The sequence below is a fragment of the Panthera uncia genome (genome assembly GCF_023721935.1).
Source record: "Panthera uncia isolate 11264 chromosome C1 unlocalized genomic scaffold, Puncia_PCG_1.0 HiC_scaffold_4, whole genome shotgun sequence".
Taxonomy (NCBI): domain Eukaryota; kingdom Metazoa; phylum Chordata; class Mammalia; order Carnivora; family Felidae; genus Panthera; species Panthera uncia.
The window spans coordinates 17,329,607-17,348,740 of record NW_026057585.1 but is presented as its reverse complement, the minus strand read 5'-3'; positions in this window follow the sequence as shown (position 1 = coordinate 17,348,740).

Below are 19,134 nucleotides of genomic sequence, written 5' to 3'. Positions count from 1 at the left end.
CCAATACTCTGGTTTCTCTTCAGACCGCATAAATCTTTCCCCTTTTAACTCCATTTGCCTTCTTTTAAATTGTACATAAAATCTGGATAAAAAAAATCATGTAAATCTAAAATTCAGGGTTTTTTAGTAAATTAATACATTTTTGTTGAATTTATTGAATTTTATGAAAGTTTAGTGTCAAGCAAATATATTCTAAATCCCATAGCAGAATTTGCCTTTGATTATCTGAGTAATAGGAGAAAAAACCTGCTTTTATAAATGCCAAAAGAGTATAGTGTTGTTTTACAGACCAGGCAAATAATTCTTCAAATTTGAGTAAGCTATAAAGCATGACTACCAGGTGTCAAGTCTTCCTGTGTTTCATTTTTGAAATTAGCAGATACTAATAGTCAAAAAACAATCTCATAATCTCATTTATGATGAATATAGCTATGAGATAATTGTCTTTTTTCACTATTGCCAATGGGTTATTCTGATATATGTTCATGGCTGACCTCACTCTGCTTTAATCAAGGCAGAGCCATATCCTTCAGGTTCATACATTTATCCACATTTAATGTACATGGTGTTTTGTTGTTTTGAATATTTGCAAAGTATCGTCCCCATCCCCCTGCCCAGAGAATTTTGAAAAATGAAAACAAACAACATACTTAGCAGTCCCAAAGTGGATTAAATAAGGGCCAAGGGAAGAAAAACAAGAAAAGATAATAAGAAAATTATAATAGTCAACAAAAAGAAGTAACAATCAAACAGGATATATACATATACAGGAACAGCAGAATTCACAGCATGGTTGAAGTAAAAAGGAATGTGTCAAGAGGAAGGACTGGACAGGCAAAAGGAAATTTCCTGGGCTGAGAAATGTTGGGATACTCAACCATTCATTAAAAAAAAAAAGTTTTCAGCTTTCCCTCTTAAAGTGTGTATCCTTTGTTGGCTATATGGATTGCCATATAGAAAAGAATGCTGAGTTAATTTTTTTGTTTTTGCTTTTGATAAGAACATGGATAGAAAACAGTGATTAAGGCATTAAAATGTATGATTCTGAGAGAAATTAATTCATATTTCAAATATTTAAATTCCCCAGATTTCTTCATATGAAAAATACCGACAATAATACTTATAGCCATTAAGGTTGTAGAATTAGAAGAGAAAATGTTAATAAATCACTTAGTTTGTACCTGATAACTACTATTGTTTCTTTGCTCTTATTATTGTCTATCTAGAAAAATAGGACACTGGAAAACTTCTTTTTTATACTTGATGCTTCGTATCTTCTTGCATAAAAATATTATTCTCTAAGACAAAGTACTATACAAGTGTTAAGGATGTAGTTTCAGATTCAGTGAAAGAGTCATTTTTCATATATCTCATTTAATCTCAGTTTTGAATGTGCATGCCTACAAAATCAAGTGTGGGGAGAAAAGGTCTTTACCAGCTGACTTCTCTCAAGCCTTCTTGGAGGATATATATTTGTCTTGGTAATATGTGCCTAAGGATATCTAACAATATTTTATATGTAGTTTCCATAGTTCAAATTACAAGCCCATCAACTGGTTTCCATGTAGACTTGCAAGAAAATATATAGGCCCAGTATCCCAACTTTTATAGTTTGTTGGGCTAGTTTAATAAAAGCATACTTACTTATGATTTAAAGATAAGTAAGGTACTTAACTTTGGAACTAGTAATACAGAGAATGCTGATTCAATTAATAGAAAAAAGAGCCTACATCAATTCTCACCAGAATACTGACCATTCAAGAAATGTAAAAACAGAATCTTTTTCCAATTAATTTTGGAAAATATTGTATAGTTTATTCCTGCTATAGTTTTACAAGGTAAAATAGCATATTAAAACCTTTGAAAAGGCCTAATGTATAGAAAGCTTCTTTTAACCTTGATTAATATCCTTGATAACTCGAGATGGCTTGTTCGGGGGATATTGATCTGCATTAAATAATTTAGCTGTGCCTAAATTCTTTTATCCTTAACACCAAACATTCCTCAATTCATGTTGTCATGACTTTGTTAAATGAACATTTATTAAGTAGAGCCCAGTCAGGGTGTTGGACAGCAAAGGGGAAGTTAAATAGAGAAGTCGATACTCACAGGCCCTAGAGGAGATACTCACACAACTGGAGAGACCATGTGACGAGGTCAAGGCTGAGTGCAGACAAAAGGTGGGCCAGAGCCTGCAGCACATGACTGCATTAGGGTTCATGTGTAGGGTGCCTAGGAGTCACTAAGGCTAAGGCTAGATTTGTCCATTCAAACAAAAAATAGTGGAGTTTTAGTAAGCCTCCTAGAAAGTTTTCTAAGGGGCTCATAAGGGAAAGGGGAGGATGCTCATCATAAGGGCATTGTTGGGAAAGTCAGTACCAGGAATCTACTTTTACTTGTGAAATTGTGGCTGTTGTCTAGATCATGGCTCAAAGGAGAAGCTGGTGTCAGTTCAAGGCCCCTGTAGGTCACTAGGTTGAACAAAATGGATTCTGCCAAGACAGCACTACTATAGTTTAACTAATATTCAACAGATGTCTTTTACTGAAGTCTCTCAAATTATTATTTATATACCTCTCATTTAAGATACTATATCTCTTGAGGATGTCCGTTAAATACAAGTTTCAGCAAGCATTATTATTATTTCTTTTAGCAAGCATTATTATTATTGTTACTATTTTTTAGAAGAGAACAAAGCTATCTGAGAGCAACACACAAGACATAAAATATTGACACATTTACTTTTCCAAGCTGGAAATCTGGGGTTTATATACAAGTTTTTTTTTTCCATCATATACTGCATTCTATCAACCTCTACTTTTTATTGATTGTACCTCAGAAATATTTAGTGCTGTGTTGGAGCTGCCTGGTGTGTGCTCAGGAGAACTGATTATGTGCACTTCTTCCCAATTCTGCATTCAGTGATAATTCAGTCTGAAGTTGATAAGGTAATTCTAAATTGGCCATGCTGGGGGCATTTGTATACCACAGAAGCTGCCAGATGGTCCAAATCAGGCATTGTTGTGAGCTAGTTCATCATTTACCAGCATACCACTACAAATATCTTTGTGCTCTGCTCATCCTTTGCATTCTTAGAGCTCAGTGCAAGTTCAGGCCTCCTCATGTCTTACCTGGAATATTGCAACATGGGCCTCATCATTTAAGTTTATTCTCTATGTGACTATCCTATGCTCCTTCTTAAAAAAATAAAATTAATTAATGAGTAAATGAAACATTTCTTCATATTTTTTTTTCTGTTTAATTCCTTAGCCTGCTATCTATAGGTGATATCTAAACTCCTTAGCAGGTCTGAAAAGGCCCATTATAATTTGGTAACTCCTTCATTTTCAGTTTTGTAATTTTCTTTAATGACTGAACTTTTTATCCTTCCTGAAGTGGTTCTGCTTATCCAGTCGAAATGCTCTCTCATTCATCTGTCCAAGTGGTAGGAGGCTCATCTTTCAAAACATTTGAAATATGATTATCATTTCTGCTCTGCTAAGTGTTTCCTGAATAGCCTGACTTGTTAAATATTCCTACCTGTCTTCATCCACAATTTCATATCATTGTAAAATCTCATATAGAACTAATTAAACTGAATTATAATGATCTGTTAATATGGCTGTCCTCTCCATTAGATTCTGAGTTTACTTACACCTTGATAGTTAGATACCTCTTGAACTGATGGATCCAAAGCCAAATATTCTTACTACTGATGGTAGTAAGCTGGAGGAACATAGAAGGAATATTAAGGACAAACTTGACAGACCTTCTCTACAACTTTGTCTAGTACCAACTCTTGATAGCATATGATGAAACACAGAGAATTTGGACCATCACACATTCCTTCATAAAATAAGCAATCTCATTTAAGACATAGGGATTTAAACTGGGCTTATGAGAGATTGTGAAGTAAAGGTGATTAATGCAGAACCAAATTACTTTAGAGCAGGCAAAACAGTGGATGCTTATAATGGATTCTTCTAGTCATATGTCATTTGAAAAGCTCATATTTTCAAAAAGAGAACAGAAAGTGGGTTGAAGGGAAAATCAGAAAAGGATTTCTCTTTTTAATCTAGGATTAATTCTTTTATAGGGTGAGGGTATATATGGTGGATATTGATTCATAACTCCATTTAATGTGATATGACACACATGTTTAAAAGCAATTTCTTTTAGCCGCTTCCAAAAGCTGCCTGAAATCCTATTAAGGAAAGAATCTCTGAAGAAATACATCTTACTTGCTGTAAAGCGTTTACAAATACAGGTATCTCAAAATAATCCTGCCTCTACAACAAATGTTATCTCTAATGCAATGTTATGCTGAATAGTCATAAGCTGCTTTACCTCCAATTCTACAGAAAATATATTTGGAAGAACACAGTATATCTGTGCCTATGATACTTTTGACTAAATTGAAAACCGTGTATAGAAGAGAAGAAAGATCATTATCTAAAGTGATGCTCATTCATCCAGAAAATATTTACTCAACATCCCTGTTAGGCTAGATACTGTTTCAGGCCTTTAGGATACAATGATGATGACAAAGAGGCAGAATTTTTACTCTCTCTGGCAGACAGATATTAAATAATAAAGATGCACTATGAAGGAAAACGATGACCCTTTGAGGGCATGAATAGATGGAGGTGTCATAAGGACTGAAACTATTATTACAATTTGGTGGCTTTTTTTTAAAGTTTATTTATTTATCTTTGAGAGAGAGAGAGAGAGAGAGAGAGAGAGAGAGAGAGAGAGACTGAGCACAGGTAAAGGTCAGAGAGAGATGGAGAGTGAGAATCCCAAGCAGGCTCTGCACTGCCAGCACAGAGCCCGATGTGGGGGTTGAACTCACAAACTGAGATCATGCCTTGAGCCGAAATCAAGAATGGGATGCTTACTGATTGAACCACCTAGGCACACCACAATATGGTGGCCTTTTTTAAAAAATGAGGCGGAGAGCGAGTTTCAAAAGGACAAAGGTTTTATTGGGGCCTAGGGGCAGTTGGTGAGGTAATGGCTGTGGCCTCAGCCGATTGGCTGGGGAAGGGTCGGAGTCCTGTTACACAGGTCGCCGGGCATGTTTTGATCGGGAAGTTTGAAAGGGTGAGCGGGAGGTTACTCAAGGCGAGGAGGCGTGGTCAAGGTGAAGGACACAGAACAAGATGGAGTCGGCTGGCATAGGCCCGCCCTTTCAATATCACCATTCACCTCTGCTCAAGTGTATGTGACAAAACAAGCTGATTTACAGAGTATTATTCCAGAGGACCAGGCACAGTGTCTGAAAGAGTATGTCTGATATTATAGAAGACTCTTGATCTGAAATGAGAGAAAAGAATGTGTAGTAGTTAATTGATAGTGTAAGGACAGGGTAAAGAGAGGAGGCATAAACATTCCAGAATGCATAGCTCAGTCAGTGGCACTATGTCATTTGAGAACATGATACCTTCTGGGAACTAAAGATTGAATAATTTGACCAGATCATAGAGAGTAGAGGGACAAGGGTGTCTAAGAAGCTGGGAAATTGATAGTAGCTAAAACATAGCCACGCTAAATTATGTCATCATTTCCATCCACCATCCTACCCTCTATAACTTTGTTTAAAAATATAAGTAGTTCAGGTATTGAGTAATTAGGATATCTCTTTATGTGGGAGATAGTCTTGACTATCACTGGGATTTAAGTCCCATGGATATCTACTTTTTTGCTTCTCCTTTCTTCAATCCAAGAATGTGGAGCTGTTTGAAATGTTTTTAAAATTTTTTTAATGTTTTATTTTATTTTATTGAGAGACACAGCATGAGCAAGGGAGGGGCAGAGAAAGAGGGAGACACAGAATCCAAAGCACTCTCCAGGCTCTGGGCCGTCAGCACAGAGCCTGATGAGGGGCTTGAACCCATGAACGCGAGATCATGACCTGAGTGAGCAAAAGTCTGATGATCAACCAACTCAGCCACCCAGGTGCCCCGAATGTGGACTTGTTTGAATTGCATTATTCTGTTTTATTCCCATGTTTCATTAAAAATTTTTTTAATGTTTATTTTGAGAGAGAGAGAGGGGGGCAAAGCATGAGTTGGGGAGGGACAGAGAGAGTGAGACACAGAATCCAAAGCAGCCTCCAGTCTCTGAGCTCTCAGCACAAAGTCTGATGTGGGGCTTGAACTCAAGAGCCATGAGATCATGACCTGAGCCAAAGTTGGATGCTTAACTGAATGAGCCACCCAGGAACCCTTCCTATGTTTTATTTAAGGAAGTGTGTGTGTGTGTGTGTGTGTGTGTGTGTGTGTGTGTGTGTGTAATATCTCTATATTAATTTGGTTTGTATTTTTGGGAGAACCCTTTCCTTTCCAGATCAGTGATTCTGATGTTCATATTTTCCTATTTTTATCAGAGTTAATGGAGTGTCATTTTCATGCTGCAAATTTCAGAAAAGTGGAGCATGGTCTTCAATGACAGAACTCCATGCATTCTGCTGTGTCCATGTAACCACATCAAACAACAAAAATTCAACGGGGTAGATTTAATTGGCTTTATTAAGTAATTCGTGAATGGGGCAGCATCCCATCTGGCAAGTAGGGAGGTGCTCCCAAGAGTTATACAAAACAAGTTTTTATAGGTAGGAAGGTAGTGTGAGGAGTTATTAGCAAAAGAAGAGAAAGAATTTTTTCAGGCAGTGGCATATTCCCTTAGGGGAAATGCAGGGAGTCTCATCAGGAAGTTTACTTCATCTTCCTTTCGGGGAGGGAGGTGTTAGATAAGAGGACCCATGTGACAGATTACCTTATTGGTGCTTACCAGAAAATTTCTGAGTGACTAGTTAAGACTACACTTTTGGGAAGGTTGAAATTGCACTTAGGTATTAAACCCCATTTTGGAGACTTGTTTAAGTGACACAATTTTGGATCCCTGGTTTTCTTTTTAACACCCCCTAAGCATTAACATTTAGTGGGGGAGATAATATATAGTTTGTCTTTTCCTGTACTATTGATTTTAAAGTCAGATGATTTTATTTTTATATTTTTAAGAGATAGGCTTTAACTGTGATATTAATATTATTATTTTTTGTTTATTCAACTCTTAAATGTGAGTACTTATAGCTACCAAACCCTAAAAAGATTTTTGTAAGCTTCAATGGAACTAAACTATTCATTCATTCACTGGTTCATTCATTCTATATGTATTGTAAACTTACAAATTTTCTTCTTACTGTATTATATTGAATCTAATGCAAAGCATACCATTATTTCATATGTCAAAAAAAATAATAAATACTTACAATTATAATTTAAGATTTTGCTAAGTATGAGATGCATTGGGGTTTTAGATATATTAAAAATATAGTTTAGAATAGATAAAATATTAGAGTATTGACATCTACGATATGCAGACAAACTACTCCCGTTTCTGATAAGTGCATGTCAACATCCTAATTCCAAATTGAGCCACCGTTTTCCTTCAAAGCCAGAGGTGTAAAGAAGAGATTGAAAACAATTAAACATTTAAAAAAAAGGCATTAAAAAAACCACTTCCGTTTTCCACCTTCTGTGTATCTCCTTTACTATTCATACAGAACACTTCACTTCTGGTCATCAAATATGTAGGCAGTTTTCCCCACACCAGGCAATTCTCTGACAGCAGCTGTGTATTCTAACAATTCAACTCAGTTCTGACACTATCCGCCTGGAGATAATACCAGCTCCCACTGTTCAAGGTCTCAGTCCCATAAAGTGGTAGAGCCCCTCCCTAAGGAATGTGGTGGAGGCCTCTTCCGAACAAAGGAAGGCAACAGGCAATGTGGCCCAATCAACTCCAATACACATATGCATACCTCTGACTCAACTCTGTAACTTGGACTATGTCCAATTAGAGTATATGTCACCATATAAGGGAGACATATAGCGCTACACCCTGATGCACTCAAGGCTCAGTTTTGTGGGTACAAACCTACCCATGCCAGCATGCCAGCATGATGAATAAAGTTGCTTCCTGGATAGAAAAGCCTTGGTGTCCCAACTCTCTGTGTGAGAATCCTGCTACATTTCTTGGGGGCTTGTCTCCAGGATTCAGAGATGGTGTGTTTCCACCTCCTTTGTCCTGGGGTGAGAAACTCTGAGCACCAGGAGAAGTGATCTTGCCTGATTCCAGTGGACCACTTGATCCTTAGGAGACTAGCCCCTCCCAGCATGCTGGGAGGAGGGCCTCAGATGCACAAAGAAACCCAGCCAGGCCCAGGAACCAGCTCAGGGAGCACTGCCTGTCAGACAGGTAAGAACCTGGGTTTGTTTTGGTAGACTGGTAATAACTACCCCTTCATCACCTGGGTTATGAGAGATTCCCTGACATGTGTTTTTTCAATATAACTGATAATTCTCACAGACTTAGAACTGATATATGACATTTGGGCATAATTGGACAAAGTCAGGGTCTCTCACTGATTGTTTGACTGGTTTGGAAATTGGAGACATTATTTTAAGATGCCATCTTATTGGGCAGTATAATCTTTACTTTGTGTTTTTCTCTTTGTGTCTGCCAATGTGTGTGCTGCCTCATGCCTGCCAGCCTCCTGTAGAACCATACTGTAGGCCACTTGACCAACCTTTGGGTAGACTCTAACTGCTGTACCCCAAAACTGTCCCTTATCAGCTTGAAGAAGCCAGAAGGGTCATCATCCCTGTTCCCTAACAGCAGTTAGGGGCCCTATTCCAGGGGGAGGAATGAATAGGGAAAGGGGTAACATTAGGCAGGGAGAAATAAGGGAACTTCAGGGGGGCAGACTGCAGCTGCAAGTGGGAGGCTGAAGAAGCAGATGGGGTTCTCCCCTTATGGAATCCCTTATGGGTGCTCTCCCCCATTATCAAGGGCAAAAGGGGGGATCTAAATGAGATAGGCAATCTAGCCCTAAGGCAACAGATACAGGCCCTTGGCTCTACCCTAACCACCTTACACCATTGGGTTAGAGAGTGATTACCTGTGAGTCTGACCACAAAGGCTCACCCCTTTAAACCAGCTGTATGGGTGAAATAATGGAATATCCAACCCCTAAAACTCCTATGGGGGGGCCCATTCACTGTCAATTTGTCCACCCCTACTGCTGTAAAAGTAGCCGAGGTGGGCTCCTAGATTCACCACAACAGAGTAAAGCTGGCAGCTCAAAACTGGGAGTGCATTCCTGATCCTTTAATGCTGTGCAAGCTGACCATATGGAAGAAGCAGTCTACGACTCCAGAGGCTCTGGGAGACTGACTAATCTATGCATAGGAGAAGCTTGAAAAATCGAGGGTCTGGTGGAACAAATAGACTGTCCTTATTTTGTCTATGTTTCCTTACTGTGATGTATTATCACTCATTGTTTTTTGCCATTATTGTGATTCTTGCTCTACTTTTTGCCGTAGGATTGGCAGAGGCCATCCCAGCTAGCTGGGAATGTGGTGAGAGGTTTCTGTTAGCATTCACCTTCTTTTTGTGGATAGGATGCTTTGTTGGTATTGGTTACTTCTAATATGGATCCCTTCTGTAAGCCTAGATTCCTCATCATGTGACCCATGTATTCGCATAACCACGTAAGGCCAGGGAGTTGCTTGGACCTTACTAAACCATACCCACTTCTCAGGCCAGCGAAAGATCCTGGGGACCTGAAAACACAATAAGACCACTTATTCTATGTGCCAATGCGAGAGGTCTGCCACACTACTCCCCAACAGAGGAATGGCTAGAGGTCCAGACTTGCTCCAAGACTGGCACTGCCAGTGTGGGCTGACTAATTAACAAAACTATAATTACCAATCCAAACTGGCCGGTGTCTATATTCTTTGATGTATGTACAGCCATAGGTGACACATAACCATATGGTTTGCCATGTGGAGGTCAGACATGGGAACGAGAGTACCGACTCAATGATAAATATATGTGTGAGGAGTCTGGTACATATGGTTTCTGGCCCCAGGCACCTGAATTCTTCTGTCCTTATTGGGGCTGTGTCACATGGACCACCTGGCAGACTAAATACAAAACAGCACTCCTCCAAAAGGGTGCTGTTGAGTCAAACTGCCAGTTGGGAAGCTGTAACTCCATTAATTTTACCATCCTTGACCCAGGAGTCTCAAAATGGAAAATAAAAAACAACCAGATTGGTATATTTATCTATGGGAGGGGCAGAGACCAAGGAACCATGTTGTATTTCAAGAGAGTTACTGTCACTAAGGCCATGACCCACCAGGTCTTTCATTCCTTTTATGAAGAAATGGAAAAGGGTCTTCCTGTCTCTTTCACAATGAAAAATCTGTTTCTAGCCCCAGTAGAGACTATAACTCAGACTCTAAATATCTCTTTTTGTTATGTATGCAGGGGAACCAACATGGGGGATCAACGGCCATGGGAGGCTAGACAATTAGATCCCCAGAAACTTTATACTGGAACAGAATACCCCAGTCCTATTACTGGGGTTTGGCTCCTCCAAACATCAATTATTGGAAAAAAACTGCCTTGCCTGGTGGGAAAGGAAGCTCATAGTCTCTGTTGGAAGCTTAACATGCCTAGGCCAAAGATTCTAGAACTCAGCCACCCAAGAAACCCAATGGTGGGGGTCCCCAGAACACCTTGAGCCAGATCCCCACCACTTATCTAATTTCTCTCATCTCCGAGAGGCCTTGGACAATGTCAATGAAGCCATTGAATGGCGGGCCCCAGGTGGAATGTACTGGATATGTGGAAGGACAGCGTATACTTCCTTCAGGCTGGTCAGGGTCATGTGTACTGGGAACTATTCGTCCATCTTTCTTCCTGTTTCCACCTGCCAGAGGGGAACATTTGGGAGTCCAAGTGTATGGGGACAGGGAGACTCAAAGGAAAAGATGTGCCCTACAAATTGGCAATTGGAAAGATGATGAATGGTCTCTAGAGTGTATAATCCAATATTATGGCCCTGCCACCTAGCAGAGGATGGGTCCTAGGGCTACTGCACTCCCATTTACATGCTAAACTGCATAATCAGACTGCAAGCGGTTGTAGAAATTATAACCAATGAAACTGCCAGAGCTCTTAACTTACTAGCCAAGCAGCAAACCAAAATGCACAATGCTATGTATCAAAATTGTTTGGCCTTAGATTACTTGCTTGCTTCTGAGGGAGGAGTTTGTGGAAAGCTTAATCTGAGCAACTGTTGCCTACAGATAGGTGATGAGGAGAGGTGAGGGGATCACAGATCGAATGAGAAAGGTTGCTCATATCCCAGTCCAGACCTGGGGAAGGTTGGAAACCTGGGGAGTTACTAGGAGGATGTATTTTTTTTTTTTTTTTTTTTTTTTTTTTTTTTTTTTTTATAAAACACTCGTAGGTATTATTCTCTTGATTTTGGGAGCTTGCTTAACACTACCTTGCCTAGCTCCCCCTGGTTACATGGTCTGTCTCCAGCTTCATTGAAGCAATGGTCTAAAGAAAACTGGCCATGCATGTGATGATGTTTGGGATATATAAACCTCTAAACCAAGATGATACTCTTTGACCCGAAATAGGGAGTCCAAGCATCAAAGGGGTAATGTGGTAGAGCCCCTCCCTAAGGAATGTGGTGGAGGCCTCCTCAGAACAAAGGAAGGAAACTGGCCCAGACAACTTCTATACATGTATGTGCAGCTCTGACATGACTCTAACTTGAACTGTGTCCAATCACACTATATGTCATCATATAGGGGAGACAAAGAAGTAGAAATTGTATAAAAGACTACACCTAGCTGCTCTCAGGGCTCAGTTTTTCGGGTACGAACCCACTGAGCCTGTGCCAGCATGATAAATAAAGTTGCTTCCTGGACAGAAAAGCCTTGGTGTCCCATCTCTCTGTGTGAGAATCCTGGGACACTAAGACTGTCCCCCACCTTACTTCAGATGACAATCCCAAGTCTAGTTTTCCACCTATGTTTCTGACTGAGGGACTATAAACCAGAGATTCCCAATACTCTCTCCTCAGGTTTGATTAATTTGCTAGAAAGGCTCACAGAATTCAGGAAAAAATGTACTTACGTTGGCTGGCTTATTAAAGGACGTGATCAAGGATAAAGACAAACAGCCAGATGAAGAGATACATAAGGCAAGGTCGAGGGTTCCAGGGCACAGGAGCTTCTGTCCCTGTGGCATTGGGGTGCATCACCCTCCCATTGTGGATGTGTTCAACAAGCTGGAAGCTCTGTGAACCCCAGACTTTTGCAATTTTTATGGGGGTTTCCTCATGTAGGCATGATCAGTCATTAACTTCATTTCCAGCTCCTCTCTGATCTCTGGAAAACCAGGATAGGAGCGAAATTTCCAGGCTTCTAATCATGGTTTGATCTTTTTGGTGGCCAGCCCCATCCAGGGGCCCACCCACAGTCATCTCATTAGAACAAAGGGAATTCCTGTCACTAAGGAAATTCTAAGGGATTTAGGGGACCCGTGTCAGGGAGCAGGCTCAAAGACTGAACATTAGGAGAACAGTTGCTCCTAGGGCTCTTATCACTTAGGAAATTACAAGGGTTTTAGAAGCTTCATGCATGGAACCAGGGGCAAAGACCAATGTACAGGATATATATTTCCTATTATCACACATAACCCATTTTTTTATTTTTCTTTAAACCCAACAGCTAACAAATACACATACATGGCATGTACGTGGCCAAGAATACCTAAATACAGCAGAATTGCCAAAGAATCCTAAAGAGGTAGATTCAGTGGGACTGGACAGGACATTAGGCAGATCTTAGAAATTATATCAAATATTCACGTCCAGTAGGACATGGCCCAACCTTGAGTGTGAAATGCTTTTGAACAGGTTTGACCACAAACAGGCAGGGATGTAGGTATCATAAGCAGAAAGAATTAGGGGTCCCCAGAAAAAGAAAGAGAAATCGTCTAAAGCCCCCAGCTATTTTCCATGACCTGTGTCTTACAGGTACTTGCCCAAGCATACCTCTTGCAGAATTTCCTAGGAAGTATCAGAATTACAAAGAGATGCAAAATGCTTTTAAAAGAATAAAGGGAATGCAAAACTAACAGTCCCTAATAGGTCTGGAAATAGCCTAACCATATCAGAGACAATAATCAGTGGTAAAATTACTAGTGCTATTTCAAAACTAAGCAAGACCCTGCATTCCTCACCTAAGATAAGGAGACCAAGACCCCATCCAGTTTATACTGGCTCTTGGAGCATGCCCTTAGCCCCTTCTTGTCCAACAGTTGCTTCTGCTTCACTATAATGTTAAAGTCTTCACACCAGGAGGAGAACAAGCTTCATTAACAGAACATAAGATACAGGTACAGATACCTGTGCAACCTTATGCCCACCTTTACATGCCAAGACAAAACTCCCCTTTCTAAATATTCATTCTCAGCCTAAATAAACAGAACCCCTCACCCCTGTTCAGTGAGTCACAGCTTTGAAGTTATTCCTCCTGATCTCCTTATGTGTTGCAAATAAAGTTTCTTTCATGTGACAACTCCCCCTGGTGTAGTCTCTATCTGTAACCCCCTGAGGAGCAAACTCATGTTAGTTTGGTTACAGTACCAGGTAAATGAAGGAGAGATGGAAATAAAGGTAGAGCTAGAGAGAGTGGGAACAAATACACAAAGTGCCCAGGAAGCATACGGGTGGCATATTTAGGAAGGTACTTTTTATAAAAGAGAGAACTTCCTCCTTTTTTTCCTAAGTTTATCTATTTTGAGAGAGACAGAGAGCATGGGATAGAGAGAGGAGGGAGAGAGGGAATTACAATCAAGCTCTGCACAGCCAGCCACTGGGATGGGGCCCTCAGTGGTGTTGGCAGTTGTCTGGAACAGTCCTTGGAACCGGGTTCTGTGGAGGGGAGGGCAGGTTTGCCGCCTGCATGGGGGTGGGGTGGGGCAGCCAGCAGAGGGATGGGTGTAAAACACACAGACACACCCAAATCACTTCGATCAAGTTCAGCAAAATATGGCCTGCCTGCCAATTCAGACCCTTCACCTATGTTTGTAAATAGCTTTACTGGAATATCTGTGTACCTACTGCTTACAGTTCTTTTTGCACTGCAACAGCAGAGTTGAATATTTGTGACCGACATTGTCTGACACACAAAACCTAAAGTATTTACTATCCAACTTTTACAAAAAAAAACATTGCTGATCTCTGGTCTATACAAATAGTTTCACACCAGAATTTAGGAGTCTGTAAAGTGAGTTGAAATTCTTGAAAATATTGAATCCTTGAAAATATTGTTTATGCAAAAATTCTATTGTTGATAATTTTGAACAACCACAATGTTAGCTACTAGGCCATAACAGTTTCTACTTTATTAGTTTATGTGCATGAGCAGAATATTATTTTTTCTTAATTTAGAAGACTTAAGACCAATTAGTTATATTACATTATTAAAATAGGGACACCTGGCTGGCTCAGTCCAATGGTTAGGCAAATCTTGATCTCAAGGTCATGAGTTCGAGCCCCCCATTGGGTGTAGAGATTACTTAAATAAATAAATGTTAAAAATAAAATAGGGATGCCTGAGTGGCTCAGTCGGTTAAGCATCTGACTTCGGCTCAGATCATGATCTCACGGTTCATGAGTTCAAGTTCTGTGCTGACAACTCAGAGCCTGGAGCCTGCTTCAGGTTCTGTGTCTCCCTCTCTCTCTGCCCCTCCCCTGCTCATGCTCTGTCTCTCAAAAATAAACGTTAAAAATTTTTTTTAATAAAATATAAAATAAAATATTAAAATGTGCGTTTTACCACAATCAGATAGAATGGCATCAATTCCTTGAAATGTAAACTTCATAAGCCCCCTTTCTAAGTCTCTAAATGGGCCAGGTAGCTGTTGCCGAATGATGGAAAGCAATTCTTTTTTTTACACTTCAACCAATTGCAGGACAAAGAACAAAACTTCTGCAGCATGTTCCTCACCTGCTTTCTCAGGAATGGAAAATAGGTTTTTACTAAATATCTCCCACCCAAGCTACTTTCCACCAGTATCAGCCTGCTGAATCTGCTTCAAGAATGTATATTTTATCCAGCCCTTGAGTTATGTCTCCGCAACAGTATATAAGCAATAATTTAGCTTTCCAAAATAAATATCTTGAGCATATCTCAATGCCACATTTTCTTCTTATTTTTCTTTCATGTTTGTGATATAGCTACAGAAAAGTAAGCTACCATCTCCTGTTCAAAACCTAGTATTCTTCTATATCTGATTGCAATACATAAAACACCTAAGGTGTTAGTATCTCACATTGAAAAAGCAGGCTTTAAGAACACAAGCAAAAGATGTGAAGAGAGCCAAAGAAGTTTCTAACCTAATAGAATAAATTTGGAACTTCCACAGAAAGTAGGAATTTCTGGATAAAATCTAGGGAAGTTTATCTTCCGGAATTTCGGTAAAGATGAGCTCTGGTTTTCCTTTACAGTGGCCTTTGTGTTTTTGTTTTAAGTATATGTGGCTAATTGTGCTATGGAATTATTATTCAATTTCTTTTTTTATTTAACAATTTTTTTAATGTTTATTTACTTTTGAGAGAGAGAGAGAGAGAGAGAGAGAGAGAGAGAGAGAGAGAGACTGAGCACAAGTAGGGAAGTAGGGGAAGGGCAGAGAGAGAGGGCGACACAGAATCTAAAGCAGGCTCCAGGCTCTGAGCTGTTTGCACAGATCTTGATGTGGGGCTTGAACCAGGGAGCCATGAGATCATGACTTGAGCTGAAGTCGGGCACTTAACTGACTGAGCCACCCAGGCGCCCCTTGTTTAACTTCTTAAGATTACATATAAAAATAATTTTAAATGCTTTTCTGTAAGTTTTTAAGACGATCTTATATGCAAATTACATCATTCTATTTAGAAATTTAGCTATATTTAACAAATATCTTGATTTTTTAAGTCAATTACATTTTCTCATACATTTTAAACTATATTAAATATTTAAGTACTGATAAACCTTGGTCCTTTTTGAAGTCATTATAAATGACTTCAAATTATAAAAAACAGAAAAACCAACATTTCTTGAGTTCCAGTTAAGTCCTTGCCTACTTCTTGAGTAACTTCTTTCAATTTTATGTTCTGTGTGAACATGTAAAACTGCTTTTATTTATTTTTAATTTTTAAATTTTATTTATTTATTTATTTTTAAATTTACATCCAAGTTAATTAGCATATATGCAATAATGATTTCAGGAATAGATTCCAGTAATTCATCCCCTATGTGTAACACCCAGTGCTTATCCCAAGAAGTTCCCTCCTTAATGCCCCTTACCCATTTAGCCCATCTCCCCATGCACAACACCTCCAGCAACCCTCAGTTTGTTCTCTGTATTTAAGAGTCTCTTATGTTTTGTCTCCCTCCTTGTAAAACTGCTTTTATTAATTAACAAAAAGACATAATGCTGAAAAACCATGTTTTCTAAAATTATAGATGGTTAGAAACTTGACTAAAATCCAATCTGTAAGAACAGAATATCTGACTCTTGTCTGAAGGATTTGAGCTACTTTGACAGAGATACACCCAATTTCTAAACCATGTTTGCAACTTTCAAAAGAGATTTTAGGACACAATATTTCACAACTTGGTAATTTTATATTGAGTCTACTTTTCAGCTGAGTCTCATGGTAACCATGTTCATACAGCCTAATCTTGCTTTGAGACATCAAAATATTCTTCTTTATAAATTTTACCTGAACCTCTTCCCCCAAATTCTATGAGGTGATCTCTTCATTTGTAAGTGAAAAATGGAAGGCATTCCATGATTCCTCTTAATGGGATTTTTAAAAGATGAATTTCTGTGATATCTTTCCTGATCACTTCATCACTTAATTGAGCTCAACTGTGTTTAAATTTGATAAGTTTTTGGATTGTTAAAAATCCGGGGGAACAGTACAATGCTCACTGATATTTAGATTATATGGAATCGTATTATGGTCATTCTAAAATGAGTTTTCTGTAATGAACTTAACAAATTCATTTATCATTTGTTACTTAACATAGATTTGAAAATACAGAAAGCCCAATTGTACATACTTCAGATATATTAAAATAGTAATCATTTCATAAAATTTTACTGGAACAAAGAAATACATTTTAACTTGTAAATATAAATGTGATATATGCTAAAATTATTAAGATAAACTTCTGTGAAAGAAAATAATCTTAATTATATTCTTTAGTATAGCAAAGTGATAGTAGCTTCAGTATCAAAGAAAAGGATATATTTAAGTACAAATTACTATTAAATCATGGAACTTATATAAGAAAAACTGGCACACAGATATACAACATTCTCATTCATTTATTCATATATTTACTCTGGATAATACACCACCAAGCCTAAACTCAGCATAATATTTTCAGAAAAACTCACTTTTTAAGTCATTGCATAGTACAAATAACTAATGAAAATTACTGTGATAATAAATTCAAATCTATGTTCATTTCAATTTAGCACCACCACCAGTTATTTAGAGTTTAAAATGATCCTTTGTTGGAAAATTATAACTGCCTGATAATAATTACTAGAAACCCAAAAACAAGAATACTATTTCAACAGAGAAATAAGTAAACTCATGAAAATTGCTCAAACATAGTCATGAGATAAAATAATTACTTTTTACTATATATTTTATGTAACATTACCAGATACTTGAGAGGTGGTCATTTAATGCTGTTATAGAAAAATGCAATGCTCCAAAAACAGTATCTGTGTTCCAGGCACAAGAGTTAACCTGGTATGGGAGCTGCCACAGGCTGACTCAAGTTGAAGAGTCCAAGCTGCCAGGTCCTCTGCTTGCTGGAATTGGAACATAACACGGGATAAATGGTGAAGTCTCCATTCATCAAACATCCCTCCACCCCTTTGTCTAAAACTGTGGGCACGTATTTTAATGTCCTCTCTATCTTGCCCTGTAAACTGCAGGCATCTTTTCATGGCATGCTAGAAGCCTGTGAAGCACCGCTCTAACTCCTGAGGTGAGAAAATTGTGTATAGAATTATACTTGGTTCTCTGTGCTACATTTCCCACTAACCTTAGGGAAAGAGAATAAGTTAATTGTATACAAGCCTCTGGAGTAATTAGGTATTAGTACTACAACAAGGTGAACCTCCTGAGACAGAAAGGAACATATAGCTATGAAACAGAAGCATCTGCCTTTGCTTCTCTTGGCTTTAAATTTATGCTCAAGATATTTGTATTAAAGTTAGAAAACTATCAGTAGGCATCATTTAAAATATGCTATGCCAAATTCCTGGATTTTTTTTAGATTATTTTATAGCATCTGACATCATTTTTTCCTCTAATTTCAGCTTGATTCTTATTAAAAATATATCTGTACATGACATAGTTCTCATTCAAACATTTAACTTAATAAGGGTCATTATTTCCTTTTTCAGCTGAATCTCAATACCATGCAGCTCTTCAGAGGGGATTTTGTCTAGCACATTACTTTCCTAGAGCAAGACAACCCTGTAATATCCCTTAACAATCAATTAGATCTGAAACAAAGTCTGATATGGTGTTAATGGTTTCAGACTCTAGATACTTTGAGTGAACAAGAACCTTAAAGATTTTTCCAGTAGGTATTAAATTTGAAAGGCACAGAAGATTCTTACATCTAAATGCATTTTAAAAGGATGGTAAGGCTTTTTGCTAAGTGAAGAATAGGATTAGAATTTATACTTTTCATAATTTTCACTATTAGACATGTTTTACATACTTAGTTCATAATTAAAAGAAATGATATCCTCAGGATGCCTGGGTGGCTCAGTTGGATATGCATCTGACTCGATTTTGACTCAGATCATGCATGATCTCATGATTCGTGGGGTAGAGTCCCATGTGGAATTCTGCACTGACAGTGTGGAGCCTGCTTGGGATTCTCTCTCTCTTCCTCTCTCTCTCTGCCCCTCCCCTGCACATGCTCTCTTTCTCTCTCTCTCTCTCAAAATAAATAAATAAGCATTTAAAAACATAAAAATAATTATATTCTCATGTAGTGTACTTAGAATAACACATTTAGAGCATTTTGTAGAAACTGAAAAAATGAGGATGATTAAAAAATTTTAAAGGAATAAGGAATTTAAAAAGTAGAACATGTGTCCAACCAAAGTGCCATCAATTCCCCAAAGCAAGAATTGTGTTTATATTCCTTAGCCTTGTTCTTTGTTCTC